The sequence below is a fragment of the Camelus dromedarius genome, chromosome 10 (genome assembly GCF_036321535.1).
Source record: "Camelus dromedarius isolate mCamDro1 chromosome 10, mCamDro1.pat, whole genome shotgun sequence".
Classification (NCBI taxonomy): domain Eukaryota; kingdom Metazoa; phylum Chordata; class Mammalia; order Artiodactyla; family Camelidae; genus Camelus; species Camelus dromedarius.
Genome location: NC_087445.1, coordinates 45,598,044 through 45,614,419, shown reverse-complemented (window position 1 = coordinate 45,614,419; position 16,376 = coordinate 45,598,044).

Genomic DNA, 16,376 nt, shown 5'->3' with positions numbered 1-16,376 from the left:
TACTTCATCCCAGAAGGTCTTCATGAGCAGCAACACACATTTAATATACTTCTCATCAAATCTCTACCCTGGATGTGACTGTGGCGCAACATGCCGTGCCCCAGCCTGACAGGGAACTGCAGGGTTTTGTGGTCCCCAGCCTCCTCTCAGGACAGCATGTCACAGCTGTTCTGATCAGCCTTCACATTGATTACAGCTTTCAGTTCTTATAAGATTGAAATCTGCCTCACTGATGGCAAGGTGGAGGGGTAGAGCAGATCTAATTCAGGTTGCTTGCATTTTAAATCGTATTTTGAATAAATGAAACGCACACCAATAATTGCAGAACAGAATACTGTTTCTCTGAGCCAAGCTTCCTAGAAGAGACTGTTGCTTATCTTTATTCTTGTCATACTCTTCTCCTCCCTCAGCCCCCTTCTTTTCCACCCCCACCATGTTCATTTGTGACAGTTTTGCATTTCCTTTAAAGCACATTTTCTTATCCATATTGTATGTTACTCGAGCTCTTTTATTTGGGATTTTTCACACATCCTTCACATCTTCTTCACAGCTCCAGTCAATAAGCGCTAAGACCTAAATGCGCCTTTGCACTTCATGGCTATTCCCTTATCACATGCATTTTCTGTTGCCTCAAGGAAGACCTGTACAATTTTTGTTATTGAAATCTGAATTTTTTCCCTCCCAAGCAGATGGAGGATGTGTAAATGTGTCTAAAGACTTAGAATAACATTAAATCTGTTTTTTTTTTTCTTCCTACAAAGCCCTGAGAGTCAGAGTATTTCTCAGGCACCTGTTAAAACCAAGAGGGGAGAAAAACAGGAATAATTCCACAACCCAGAGAAAACCGCAAGAGCAGGTCATCAAGCCTTCCTTGACACACAGACTTTAGTTCGGCTGGGGGCATCAGTCTCCCCATCTTTGGCAAGACGGTATGATTCCCAAGTCATTCACGGACGGAATTACATTATTCCATTACATATTGACTGAAAGATGTGAAGCTTTTATTGTTGCTATTTGCCAGGGCCCCTTGCCAGGAGATGTGTGGGAAATAACGCTGCACAGGGAGCCCCAACTTATCCACCTGATACACTCACAATCTCCTTCATAAATTGACTTGATGGACATTAGATACCTTTCCCAGACTTACTTGACTATCTTGGGTGGTTATGTCCCCAGGATAGACCACTAAGGCCAAATTAACCCTTAATGTGGTACTCCAATTTTATTTTGTATTTTGTGTATTTATTTATTTAATACACCAAGCCACTCTGTTCACATGACACACACATAGACACACAATTCAAACACATCTGTTGCTATTGTATACTTCAAAGGCTTCAGTCATCCTATTCTCACTGGTGTGCACATCCTTCCCTTCCCTATTCATGTAACTCTGGTTCATCACTTCTGACTGAGCTCATGCGTTGTCTCATATAGGAAGCTTTTTCTGACTCCTTTCTAGCCCACCCACCTACCAGTTGAGTTATGTGGGCTCTCTGGGTTCCCACCATAATCCAGGCATATGCAGTACTATATTGCAATGCTTACAACATTGGACTAAAATACTATTCTTAGTTTTTTCTTTCTTTTACTAGACTTAAGTTCCTTGAGGGCTTGGTCACCATTGTGCCCAAGAAGCAGTAGTTGTTCAATAAAATTTCAAAAACAGCAACTTAATTAGCAGTTACCCAAGTTCTATCTCCAGGAGTCCCTATCCAGCACGTTATTGCCCTCTCTTCCTGAACAACACAGTGAGGCTCTCTTAAATATTCAAATTCACTTCTAGAAGAGTCTCAGTCATTATCAGCAAAGAAGTCTTTGAGCTGTCTTGCTAGTTTTGGGAAATCCAGTGTCATGAGAGATGAGAGGCAGAGGGGATCATATGGGAAATCTAGAGGCAGCAGAAGTGTGTGCTCTAGCAGAAAAAGTGGTGACCCTAGATATCCTAAAGTGGACACGAGGTCTCCACAGAGACTACGTGGGGACATTTGGCATTGTACACATGTTAACTCCTACAGGTAAGTCAGGTCCTGAAGTTGCACTGCTCTATATGGAACGGCTAAAATTCCACAGGCTTTGTTTTAACTCAGGAAGATTCACCAGCACCCACTTAATGATTTTCTAATTCAATGGATAAAATAAAGATTCTCCATGTGCCATCTACTGTGTGAAGTTTTCCCTTATCATGGTAATCTCCTCTTCCTCAGATACTATTTCATAGCTCGTAGTGATCTTAGTGCCAGTTTATCAATGTTTCCTCCAGGTTTCCATGGTACTTTCTCGGCTACTCCCTTACAGCATTTAACTGCTACTCCTTCACAGCACACAAGAGAGCATGTAGTCATAGAAACTCAGCATTGGACAGAATCTTTGAACCATCTTTCATCTCTCTCAATATATTCCTACCCCAACCAACGTTATCTAGGTTGTCTTTATTACAACAAGAAGTTTCAGGAGCAGCGGAGACTATACTCTTTACAACATCTACTGCCTGATTAGACTGAGACCCTTTTAAATCACAACAGTGTTTACCATACAACTGGCTCCATGGTTTGTCAATTCCATTAAGTATTACATACTACTAGGGAGTATAGTGTAACTACCACATGTATACACACCGAACTTATTGCTTGGGTAACAGATTCTTTAGAAACCCCATATCTATAACAAAAACACACTGAAAAATAAGATCTGAATAAGTGTTAAGCAAGTATTAGTTTTCTCTGGGATAATAAATATAGAAGATTCAGAGCCTCCTTGAGCATAACTTTATGCTTAAAAGAGTTTAATTCTTATAAAGTAATATCCACCTAATTCCACTTCTCTTCCCATCAAGCAATCTGCCAAGAATTGGCCACTATGAAAAATGACCAAGGCAGCTCATAGCCACAAAGTTTTCCAGCAGCTTAAGAAGGATAGAGTAGTCAAGCTCAGGTTGGTTCATGACTCAGCTATGGAATAGTTCCTGTGGAATGCAAAGGCCCCTTTTGAGTTCATGGCATCTTTCCTCATTAGCAAACTGGTAAAGAAGAGAAAAGATCTTAGAGAACAAAAGTGCACCTGAAGTCATCTCCTTGGTGATTATTAGAGGCAAAAATGAGGAGCCTTGCATGCACAGCTCACTAGAAGAGGGATTCCCTAGAGCTATCACATTGACGAGTGAGATTTCCTAAGACCTTCTATCCTGATCCCTTGTCCTGCTAAAGATACTTAACTTTCACTGAAGCCAATGGGATTTATCCAAGCCTCTTCAAGGATAAAATCCACCTTTATGTTCTAAGAGTCAGGAAAACTATAAAGGAACACATTTTGTCTTTCTACCCTCAATCATGCACCCATGTTCTTACCTTTTTCTCTCTTCCATGTGGACACTTGCTCTCAAGAAGGCTAACCTGAACCGAGACATAAATGGATGAACAAGATATACTATGCGTTCCTACCTAGGGCAGGAAAAGGACCAATGTACATACGAGAGAGATAGGATACTATTCAATAGGAGGAAAGCCTTCTGAGAATGAAGCAGGTGGATTCAGCTTTATATCTTTTGTTCATTGCCTGGTACTTGGCTGTTTCTGTCAGGATTTTTCAGGAAAAGAGAAGCAACTATAGGTGTTTTGAACAGTAACAGATTTAGTACAGGGAATTAGAAGCTTTCCCAGCCACTGGGGTGGCTGGTGAGCTAAGGTCAGGGAGGCCTCTGCTGGCCTTGAGGAAGTCTAGAAGTACCGGAAGTGTAGGGAAGCTCCTACCAAAAATCTCAGCTGCTTGTGGCACAAAAATGGAAGATCTTCAAGAGCATGGTGGTGAAACCCAGTGTCCCTCTTCCATCTGCCAGTGCCTGTGCACTTTCTGCCGTAGAAAATAATGCTTTCTCCTTCTCTCCTGCCTTCCAAATCTCACAAAAATGCTTCTGAATGGGAAAATCTAAATAGAATAAAGAGGGTGATTTTATTACAGGTAATAGATAATATCTGACACGCTGGTAGGGTAAAGGGACTCAAAAATATTCACTAAATGAATGAATGAATAAACAAATAGCAGGGATGGTTGGTTGGATGGATGGGTGGATATTTTCTTATACAACAGGCTACTACTCCCCTGAGGTTGATATAATGAAGTCCTGTGTCAGACAAAGATTAGACTAGGAGACTGGTAAGGCCCTTTTGCCCTCTTAGGTTTGTGGGTCTCATGCTTGAACTGACTAAACTTACCAAGCCAGAACTCTCTTTTGCTTTGTTCATGGGATTGAGTCTCTAATTTTAGAATTTTAGGTATTTATTTCTTTATCTGTGGTGATATGTGTTACAGAGGTAATATGGAGTCCTTCCAAAATCCCCAAACCTTGTCATGAAGACTATTGTCTCATTCCACCTACTGGTAAAGAATGCTCATGTAATAAAGCAGGGCACAGTTATGTGTGTGTGTGCACGAGCGTGTGTGTATATGCCCCTTCTCTCTCTCTCACATACACACACACACACACATATATACATACACACTTCTCCATTATACTTTGTTAAAAGATTAGTCTTACTTTATAAAGTTTTATAAGAAATGGTCATCTCACATTAGACATAGTTTTACCTTTGTTAGACATAATTATCCACCATGGTTAATAAACCTCTATGGATAAATTATATTAGAAAAGATCAGGGTCTCAGTTGCTGGAGACAGGGATCTAAATACCAATTATTACAATGATTTCCTGAGTGGGAGTACATAAGTCTTTCACCTCTTAGACCCTCAGTTTCTTAATTTGAAAATTGAAGGTTTTTAAATGTATAATCTCTGATGCTGCTTGAAGTTCTCAAGAGTTACGGCTTTATAATTTAATTGTCGCCTGTATCAAAAATGTGACTATTAGTTATAAGTGACAGTGTGACCTTGCTTGAATGTTGTCTGCATTACTTCCTAATTCTTTCCTGACCATTCATTCTACCATGTTGGGATTTTGTGGTTGAATTATAACCTAAAGTAGCTAAAGCTTCCTTTAGCAATGTACTTGGTCTCTAAAGATTCTTGAAAGAAAAATATATTGTTTTGTCACTAAAGAGACCTAACTGAAAGATCACAAATTTCTGTCTTTACCCCTCCTCTCATCACTTGACTTGGAGTAAAATTATGTATTATTGGAATGGTATTAATATGATGTTTGGCCAGAGATCAACAGTATACGAATACTGTCTTGGCTCAGGGCTTTCTCTTGTTGACAAGTTCCCTAAGGGAAATACATTCACAAAAAACTAAAGAAAAATAACAATCCATTATCTGCAGGACTTTAACCCCAGACACCTGTGAGTTGGGCCATGTGGGAAGGCTCTTTTTACTTCAGTTAAATGGACCCAAACCACCTTGAAGGAAAGCACTTCTAGAGAATTGCTACATCTATTCCACCCCTAACATATGTAAACCCTCATGTCAGATTGTACCACTATGTTAAGGCTGATCCAGAATTCACCTGTCAAAGCCTGAGAAGCTAGAACTAGAGGAGAAAAGAAGAGGAAGAGAAAGTTTGCTCTTATAGCCTGGTGCCCAGCTGACCTAATATAAACAGGGCAGTGGTCCTCGTCCTGGGAGCTGTGTGGCAGGACAAGGAAGGAGAAAGAAAGATGGCTGAGACTGCTTCCCCTCAGCCTTCTGGGAAGGAAGGGAGAGACCCCCTGCCTGTATGTACTGAACTGATAGTCACTTTGAGTTCCAACCCTAGAACACTGCAGCCCAAGGCTGGCTACATATTTTGCAGGGCCCAGTGCAAAAAGAATATGTAGGGCCTCAGCCAGAGGTAGGCAAGTCAAGATCTCCCTTCCACAGGTGCACTGCTCCAACCCATGGCTGCCAGTCAACTCCCAAGGCTTCCAGTCTCCACACAGGACTCAGTGGGTACCTGAATTTCTGTGTGAAGAATGGGTCATGGGGGTGGGTGGGCACTGGGCAGGGCCTGGGAAGTCAGAAGGCAGGGAGCAGACAACAGCTAACCCATCCCAGCTAGGCAGGAGACTTGAAGAGGGACTGGTATGAGCCAAGGTTCCAAGCCCTAAGCACATGCTCCACTGTCCCACCGGACTTCACTTATACAACGTAAGTTCAAAGATAAAATTATTAAGAATTTCAAAACAGCAATGGTAGAACATTAAAACCCAAATGTGGGGCCCTTATGAGTGAAGGCCCCACATGACTGCATTGATTGCTTGTCTGTGAAGCTTGCTGCAGCCCATAAAACTCTCCCATCCAGGTTAATGCTTCATCCTGCCCAAGAGCTGTAAAGTAACTGGCAGGACAGGGAGAAAGGGATGGTCATGGAAAGCCAAATGTTCTCTGTAGGCCACAAACGGGATGGGTTGCAGAGGTCCAAACAGGAAAATTCTACCAGCTTGGCATTCTTATCCGCTTTTCCCAGTGTACAGATCTGGGCAACTAATGACTTCCTGCAAAGCCCTGCCTTGCTTCTTGTTGGCAAGTCCCATCTACCCAAGTGAGGTTCTGCAGCACAACAAAAGGAGCACGGGCTTTGGAGCCTGGGAGACCTGGATTCAAATCTGATCCTGGTTCAACTGGGTACAAACTATTTGACCTCTTTGAGCCACAGCTTCCTCAAATGTCAAATGCAGATACTAAGAACTCCCTTACAGTGTATATAACAAAGTGCCTGACAAGAGTCCAGTACTGTGGTGTCTGCGTTGGGTGGCAGCAACCTCCATCAGCAGGGATTTTGCATAAAGACTTTCAGCATCATTTCCTATAGCTGATGTCTCTTGTCAGGAGCCTAAACCTGTCCAAAAATGGCTCTCCAGGGGTTTTAGCAGCTACTTCATCAACTATATCTAGCTATGCCAAGTACCTCTCTTGCCTGTGGCTTCTGGAGTGCCCTGGTAACTCCTGCTTCCCTGGAGAACTCTAGGCAGATGGAAAACTCAAATTTCTTTTTGTTATCAGCCCTCTGGTTCTTGCTGAGCCCTGGAAGAGCAGTGACAAGGTGGCATCAGCCTTCAAGGAACTGGTGAGAGGGCCCCAGAGTAGCATTAAAAGAGAAGAAAAGGTTTGTCCCATGATGGTGCCACACGTCTCCTTAGTCTCATGGGGGTGAATTATGGGCAGGACTTGGATCTCCTGAGTCTCACAGCTAAGGTGAATTTCCAGTCTCCATCAGACTTTTCTCCCAGAGGATGGATAACAACTTTGCCCTTCTGACAGTATCTGAACTTTATACTTTAGGCGAATAGGGATTTGGCAAAAGTCCCAAATCCTCCTTTGCATAAAGCTCCAAAGGACTCAACATTTATGCAAACAGAACTCCCAGAACAGTCTCTGTTATCCTGTTCTTTCCCAAGATAGATTTGCAAACTCAGTTTTAATAGTGCCTCTGGGCTATATTCCTGTGTGCCTGTATGTGTGTGTGTGTATATATATATATATTTTTTTTTTTTCTCTGCTTATCTCATCTTTATAGTCTTATTTCAAACCCCTGAGGGTACTCTGGTAGTCAGCCTTCAGTGGGGGTTCCCTTGCCTTGGAAGAGCTCAGTGAATGCTCATTGATCTAGTTTATGCAGATCAAGGCTGTGAAGTGCTCCCAATCTGAGTGACAGGCTTACTTCACAGTCATAGTCTTTGTATTTAAAAGAGGGTCTACCACCATGGATTTGCTGCTGGGCATTTGGACCTGGGCCTTTCACTCTAGAGCATATCCAGCTTTAATGTGCAAAGGAATCATTTGAAGATCCTGCTAAAATGCAGATTCTGACTCAGTAACTCCAGGGTGGAGCCTGGGATGCTGCTTTTCTAATAAGGCTCCCTGGTGCTGCCTATGCTGTTAGCCTGAGGACCACAATTAGAAAGGGTGTTGACGATGCTCATTTTACAGAAGAAACAGAGGCATTAAGAGATGCAGAGCACAAGGGAGAGGACTTGCTTCCAATTCTTTGGCTCCCATTGTGCTTGCTGAGCTATAGGGTCCTTTAGATGAAGTTGCTGGCCCCTTTCTCTCTTCATTTCTTAACTCAGGCTCTGACTGTTTTCTTTGGCTCTCCAGACCTTATTTGGAGCTGGAGACTCAGGGCCAAAAGTCGACATTTTCATGACAGTCCCGCTGGAGCTCCACCAGAGTTCAGAGCAAGGTTAAATTTGCTCTGACTGGGCTGCTGACAATCACTTTTGGGTGCCCAAACTCTCAGACTTAAAGATGGAAATATAATATCTCCCCAAGGAAGCACTTTTATTGAGTCCATGAATAAGAGACTATGCCGTTTGTTGCGTCTAATTTCAGCTCTGCTCCCTCCATGTGGCATGCCTGCAAGGCAGCGGTGCTCATGGCTGGGTGATATCAGAAACGTGGCAGGAGTCAGAAAAAAATTGGAACTTGTGTAAAAGTAGAGAGCTATTTAAAGCAGCGTAAATGGCTACACTGAGCCTGTGCTTCTTTTGATATTATCTAGGACTTTAAAATTATGAGATTATTTGTTTAAGAAAGAAACGTAGTTTAGAGTTTCTTTTCTCTCTTCTCTTTCTCTATTTCCACTAAAAATACACTTATTTACAAGAGGATAGTTGGCACAGAAAGATCAGGAAGGTATACATCTGCTTGGTTTTCAAGTTTCATTGCATAGAAACAACACAGATAGTAATGCAGGTGATGTTGCCTAACAAGGTGATGGAATTGAAGATATTTCTCGAGGATTGTTTTAATAAAATCCTGGAACATTATTCTTTTCGTTGCTGGAGGAAATTCTCTCCCCTATGAGGAGCAACAATTTTTGGCCCTGAATGTTTAATAGAGTCTGTGGAGATTTTACCTCCAAGGAGCCCCAGGAAAGAGCACCTTTTCAAAAAGTGCAGCCGAAGCAAAGATGCAATGATTCAATACTAAATTAAAAATAGAGTCGTCCTGAATGCTCTATGCATATAAACTTAGATATAAGAAAGGTTAGTGCTTTATTATCCTAATATTTAACTCAGGGATTTTAATCCCAATCCATGGTACGGACCAATTTGAATAAGTAGGATATAGCAAAGGGATAAAGGAAAGTTAGATTTATTCACTAATATTTAAAAATTTAACCTCCTATCACACATACGGTGTGAAGTCTGATTCTTGTATTTCCAAACACTTAAGAAGATTATTTACCTTGTCTTTCCTCTTAGATCATTTACCAGCTGAATATAACCACAGGAGAGAGCTTCCGTTTCTGCATGGAACAAATCTTTTAAAAAAATAAATAAAGGGAGGACATACATTTTCACAGCACCATAGCAGGTACTTGGGGGTTCATACATCTTGCCTAGTTCAGAACCTCTGTTTGAGTGGTGGTCTTTTTTCCACAATAATTTCTAATCAATGTACACTTTACTGGAACAGGAAAAAAAAATTTACATTGACTGGACAACCACAAAAAGAATTATATGGTGTTTTTGCTACCTGTGAGTAAATAAATATGCTTTTGGCATTCCTGGATATCTGATCTGTTAAGTGAACCAAAACAACCATTCATCCTGCTTTTTTTACGGTTTAAATAAATTCTAGAAACCTATTACAGCACTCAAGGGTGAGTGCTTCTGTGGTTTAAGCTGCAGGAAATATTGCTGTGTAGCATAAAGTGCAGCAAATGAGACACCAGGAGATGAGGGTTCCTCTCCTGATCTACTACTTATAAGTGGTGTGACCCTAGGCAAGTCACTCTGCCTTTTTCAACTGTAGTTTTCTTATTTCAAAGAGAGAAATTTCATTCATTTATTCAACAAATATGTATTGAGCTCCCATTGCATCAAGCACAGTCATGTTCTGGGGACACTTCAGTGAACAGAAAAAGCATGGACCCTACTCTAGGGTGGTCTAAATTCTAGACTCTAGAATCTACTGTCTAGTTAATCTATGAAGTTTTTCCCACAACTGAGTGGGATTCAGTGTTTCATTATTTCCAGAGCTTGTTAGGAGGTGAGAACTTGAAGTGGTAGCAATTAAGGTAGAGAGGGTGTGGGTTTCTTTAGTAGTTTTATGTTTGTGTCTCTTTTATCTTGCTTTTACAATTAACAACACAGGAATGCCTATGGAGTGGAAAACCAAAAGGTGGTGAGTATCTTTTCCTTTTTGTACCTCAGATGACCCATTTCCACCCAGTTCCTTTCTACATCCTGAACCACCAGCACAAGGCTCAAAATGCCATTGAGACATGGCTATTCTTAAGCCTGGCCTCTTCTAAACTAAACTGGACAAGGATTTCTTCCAGCACTTGTAAAAGAGGGGGTAACTATTTCAAGGGGAGACAAAGAAGGAGACTTAGAAAAAGTTTCCAATATCACAAGAAGTCTTCTTTCACTCAGACTGCCTTATTTATCCTTCATACCAGTCAGCATAATAAACTTGGTTTTGTGGCTAAAAAAAAAAAAAAGAAATAGCAAATAGAAATAATTTTGGCAGCTCAAACTGGTACTAGCAAGCTTTGGGAGGTCAGAGATCCCATTCAATTCAATAATTATTCTTTGCCTATTTGTATGTCAGGCACTGTGCTCAGGGTTCAGATGCAAAGAAGAAAGTGACCAAGTCCCTCCCCTCATAAATTTTCTGACGGGTGGTGGAAAGATTTGGGAGAAATCAGAATACAATCTAACATTTGAAAGTAGAAAAATTTGAAAGGTGCTATGGTAAAGGAAAAAACAAAGTAATTTATCCTAAGAGTCAGAGAATGTATGGCAGTTCAGTTTACTTTTGAACCGGATGCCTGTGTCATGTCCCCAGTGGCTAATGGGAATACAACATCAGTCCACAGCCTGGACTTGACCGGTCACCCCTGAGGCAAAATCCCAGTGAGAGCCAGAGATTAGTGTGAGTTCCAAACTCCTTTGTCCATTGTCACCACCTCACATAAACCTCTCTGAACACCATACCCAGATACCACCTTAGGAAGTACAGGAAGGGGAGCAGAAATCTGTAAGACTGAATTTACTCCAAAGAGACTGAGGAAAATAAAAGATACTATTTTAACCAGAAGAGGAACTGAAATACATTAACTGTCAAGTTAAAGTACTCCAGCACTTCTGCTACTAGGTGAGGGGAGAGTTTATGAGGAAGAAAGAATCAATCATAGAAAATAAAGAAGCCAAATGTTTTCTATATATCTGAATCAATTTTATTACATTTTAAAACCTGTTATATCTCCTACCACATCTCAAAGTTACCTAAAATTCAGCATGTCCAAAACAGAAGTCATGAAAATTTCCTATCCACAAACCTGGGAATTTTACATTATTTTCTATACCAGTGGCACTACCATCCACTCAAATCTAAAATCCAACACCTACACGTCACTTTGCCTTTTATATTAAACCCATTCACTAATGACACTGAGTTTATTTACTAAATATACCTTGAGTTTTTCCATTTTCTCTCTGTCTCTAATATCACTATATTCTCTCTCTTTTTCTCTCTGGCATTTCTCTCTCTCTCTTTTCCATTCTCCAGCCAGAGATAGCACTGAAAATGTAAATGTGATCAGATCACCAACCACCACCATGTAACCCCATACCATTTGTTTTAGAATAAAGTTTAAATCTGTAATGGGGTTTAGAATGCCTTTCATGGTTGGTCTCCTGGCTCTTTTTCCCCTACCACCTACTTCCTCTGTGTACTCACACTTCCTTCACTCTCCCCTCTGGGTTCTGCTCTCTCACACTAAATTTTGTGTCTCACTGTGAAATTTCTTCCCACTCTACTCCTTTTCCCCTCATTAATTCTTATCCTTCCTCGAGATGCTGGCTTCTTCAAAGATGCCTCTGGATCACCAGGCCAGGTCAGCTCCCCTGCTATATGAACTCATACTGTGAACATTGTGAAACTTCTTTTCCAGCTCTTGTTTCAATATGTAATTATACCTCTCCCACCCCATGGATCGGTGGAGCCATGTCTGGCTTTGCATCTCAGATCCAGGGCTGGCACTCAATAAATAGAGAATTAATGAACAGAACTATTCTCTCTCTAGTGGATGGATTTTTCCTGAGGTTTTCTCCTCAACCTTTATGGTACAAAATTGGTTTTGGAAAATCCAGCTACATGTTTTCTCCCTCTTCAATTTACTTGTGAAGGTAAATAGGGACCACAACAGAAACAGGAAAATAATCAACAGACTATTGTCTATTTCCATATATTCTAGAGGATAACTTTTAAAAAATCTATCTTTTCCTCTGTTAATAACTAGATGATAAAAGGTACAAGTTTGAAAGGAATTTATGTCTGCCTACAAAATTGTCAAGGAGGCTGACTGAGGCTGAAATTATAGCAGAAGAGTTTCAAATCTAACTCCCCCGCAGTGAGAGAACATTCCCTCCTTCTTGCAACCTTATTTTAATTGCTTCCTCCTAAAGTTTCAGTAATTTTTTCTTGTATTACCCAGCTCTTGTACTAAATGCTGAAAAGAATATAATACTTCTTCCAACCTTGGTGAGTAATGTTCAGGCAATTATCTCCAGTTCTAAGTATTAAGTTTTAGCTTGGCACAGAAGAATTGCATGGTTGGGTAATTCTTGTATAACCAACAATGAGAACTTATATTTCTGTTTTGACCAGACCCTGATTTATATTTGTATAAATGAGTTACATCCCCAGCTTTTAAGTTGTATAGTCTTGCAGGCATATAATCACTGGAAGTTTGAGTCCTGGTCTCATCCACAAAGGACCTAAGTTCAAGTGGTGGGAAGCAATAATAGCATTATTCCAACCACACACCTCTCTTTATTATTTCTATATGAAAATATGTTCCAAGCTCCAGCAATGGATACCAAGATGGGAGGAGTCTTGCGCTTCTCATTGAGGTTAACTGTTCCAGCCATAAAGATAACAGGAGATAAGCAAAGAAGCCATTCCTGGCTTTAGTTTCTGCAACTACTTTAAGTCTTTGCAACTCCCCAACTCCAGGGAACCGCATCCACATCCCCAGGTGCTCCAGATTAAGACCACGTAAAAAGAAGCACAGACAGAAGTCACAGGCCAAACTTGCCCCAAGGTCTCAGGCTTCTGCTTGAATGCTTACGTGTAGAAAATTCTGTGCCCCGAATTCAGAGACAGGAAAGCCCATGTACAAGCCAAAGGATTCTCTTGAAAGGTGGACTTCTTAAAATTAATTTCATAACTTCCAGGGCCAAATGATGTGCAATATCCAGAGAACACTAGTGGTAACATCTTGTTAAGGCCACTGACATTCATTCCCTCATAATGAGCTCATCTTCCCTCACTCTTTTCGGACAGTAAAGTAGAAATATCAAAGTATCTTGCTATACTCCCCAAAAGTTTTGTAATTATGACTAAGCTTAAGTTAGCTTGCTTTAACAAAGCCATGGCTAAAAGATGACACACAAAGACTGAGAATCACTTACACGGGCAGCTTCATAGAAGAAAGACTTCAAAGTTATGCTAATTAGAGGTATTACAGCCTCAAGATAAAAGCCTTCTAATGAGCTAATTTTATAGACAGAGCACTTCGATGTTGAATCAGTCCACACTCAGGCTGCCTACTTGGGGCTACATATATTTGTTTCAACATCAGCACCTCTTCTATATGAAAGAATTTGTCCTGACTACCAGCCAGAGCTACTTTACCAGAAAAAAGGGTGAAAAATGAAAAAAAAAATGCAAGAGAAAGGATTTAGTAAATCTAGACATAGTATTTCCTTTCAGGAAACAGAAAAAGTTAGAGCAAACAGCCCAGCGAAAGAAAAGCATAGTTGGTAATTGTCACTCACTCTTTCCCTCATTCAAGTATTTATTGACATACAGTTATGTTTTCCCAGTTAGCTGTATGAGCTGCTTGCCCTTCAAGAAGCATAAAAGTTTCAAGATATCAAGGTGAAAGTAGATATGGTCCCAGGACATACAGAGAAGAGCCTGAGAAGAGGCAATTAGAACAGAGGGATACCTAGGTGGTGTGAGCTGGAAGATGTAGGGCTGAGTGGGGAAACTGCTGAAGGAGATGAAATCTACCCGCACCTCCACCCCTGCCTCATACAGCCTGAGGAAGAGCTCACCAAATGGACGTGTGCACACGGAAAAGTGTCTCTCCAATCACAACCAAGAAATATTGGAAGACAGCTAGAAAGGGAACAAGAACTAGAGAAATGTGAGACAAGACTGACATCGTTAAAGAAAACCTGTCTCCAGATGGTATCAAGAAAATTTTAAATATCATAAGGAAAAAAAAAAAACCCCACTCTGCAATATGCATCTAAGACCACATGTTGAATTGGATGAAAATAGAAACTTGTGTCCTTTTTGAGCAGTAATTCTTTTAAGCTTGGGCCAGGTCTATGGCAGAGAATTGAGTGTGGGAGAATCCAGGGACCCTAGAGTGGAATCTGAACAAGAGGCAATTCCTCTGAAATGCAGTTATAAGATGATTCTGGGTTTAATTGTCAACTCATAACTTCTTTGAGGAATTCTGAAACTATAAATTTCTAAGGATGAAAAAACAGCCCTGTTGAAAATGTAGCATATGGGGAAGGAATTTTGATTATGCTTTCTTCAAATATGAAAGCCCTTCTTCAGCTGCAACATTCTGGACTCTTGAAAATTTAGTTGATTCTTACAATGTCATGAAAAAGGAAACAGCAACAGATTGAAGCAAGACAAGTTTTAGACTTATTTGGGGACTTAAAGATCAAGGTATTCTAAAAAGAAGTTTGGACCAATTCCAAAAATGCAAGAGAGAGGGAAACAAAGAAAATGATTTTTAAAATATATTTAGGATCTATATATCTATACACATGCTCTCATCTGTATTTTTTGTTTTGGGGGGTTGGTTTATGAATTCTTAACTGGTTCTGATTTTTGCTCTGAGGTTATAAAGACAGTTTTAACTGTTCTCACTCTGGGGGGAGTTGGCATGGATAGGGAGGAATAGGGACAGGAGTATGATAGGAAGTGTAGGTAAAGTATAAGAGAAGAACCACGACAGTTCATAACCTGCTTTGGGTTCAACCTACATCTCAAGTTAAAAAGTTAAAGCTTACCTCAAAGAAAAGATTTACTAAAGGCACAAAATCTTTCACTGAAAGAAAAATGCACATGAGATTCATTTCCTATCTATACTCTCCCACATTTGAGCCCATATGTAGAGTAAAGCATTGTGGGAATAGGATGCAATCATTAATTTTCTTCAATGATATCTGCTCTCAGGGAAGTTGTATTCTGGTATGCAGACAGCCAGGAAAGAGACAAATTCAATATAGAATGATGGTGGTGGTGGTGGTGGTGATAATGATGATGATAAGGGTAAGCACTGTGTACAAGACACCATAGGGCATAGGAGTGGAAACCTCTACATCACCTGGGAAAGGAAGGGAAAACTTCACAAAGCAGGTGTCATTTGAATTGCATTTAGAAACAAGGGTCCACGTTTTCCATTTGACCAAGGTGAAGAGAGAGTCATTTCAGGCAGAATGTACAGCACAAGAGCACACAGGGAGGCCTATGAAGTTTAGAGTATTCAGAGAATTATAAATTGTTAGATACAAGAGGTTGAGGAAAGTCAATGACAAGAGATTCAGGTGAACAGATGGATGAAGCCCAGATTACTAAAATGTTATGGAGTTAAGTTTTATCCTATAGATGATAAGAAGATACGAAAAGTTCTTAGGAGGAAATGACATGTCCAAACTTTCAGCTATGGAACACATTTTAGCAATGAGTCTGTCAGAGCCAATAGCTCTCCCATCATATTGATTAGTCAGGATAAGATTTCTCAGTAGCCTTTGAATGTGCCCTTAATACAAAAATGTCAAAGCTTTTCTCAGAAGTTTCTGAATATAACTATGTAACTTCCTGACCTCTAATCCTGGCCCTCTAGAAAATTCTAGCCCTGATCTCTTTAGATAAGTAAATGTAAATAGACATTGATCTCCAGAGGAACAGAAAATTAACCACTGAAAAAACATATATACTTTTTTATTCTTACCTGATGGTACAGAGAGGCCATTCATGGGATCTTTCATTTTTCTGACTCCTTTATTGGGAGCACTCATAGGAAATCTAGTTCTAGGTCTCATTTAATGAATAAGAAGGAGGGAACCCACTGTAATAGTTGTTGAGAACAACTAAGCTTTGTAAAAATCATCCTACTGGCAAATCCCTAGAATTTGTTATTTGTTGTATGAAGTTTCCATAATTGGGCAAGGAGAAAGAGGTTAAATTAAGATTGTCAGCTATTCTTAAGTGATATTTTCAGGTCAATGAAATTCCCAGGCCCAAGAATAGTACTCATGAAACTGTAAGAAGTACCACATTACCGCCCTGTGGTTCTCAACCTTAAGTTATGTCATAGGGCTATAACTGCCCTGCATATGACTTCTAAGAGTGGGAAGCAAAGTGATTTGAGGATTACAAAAGAAAGCCACTCTACT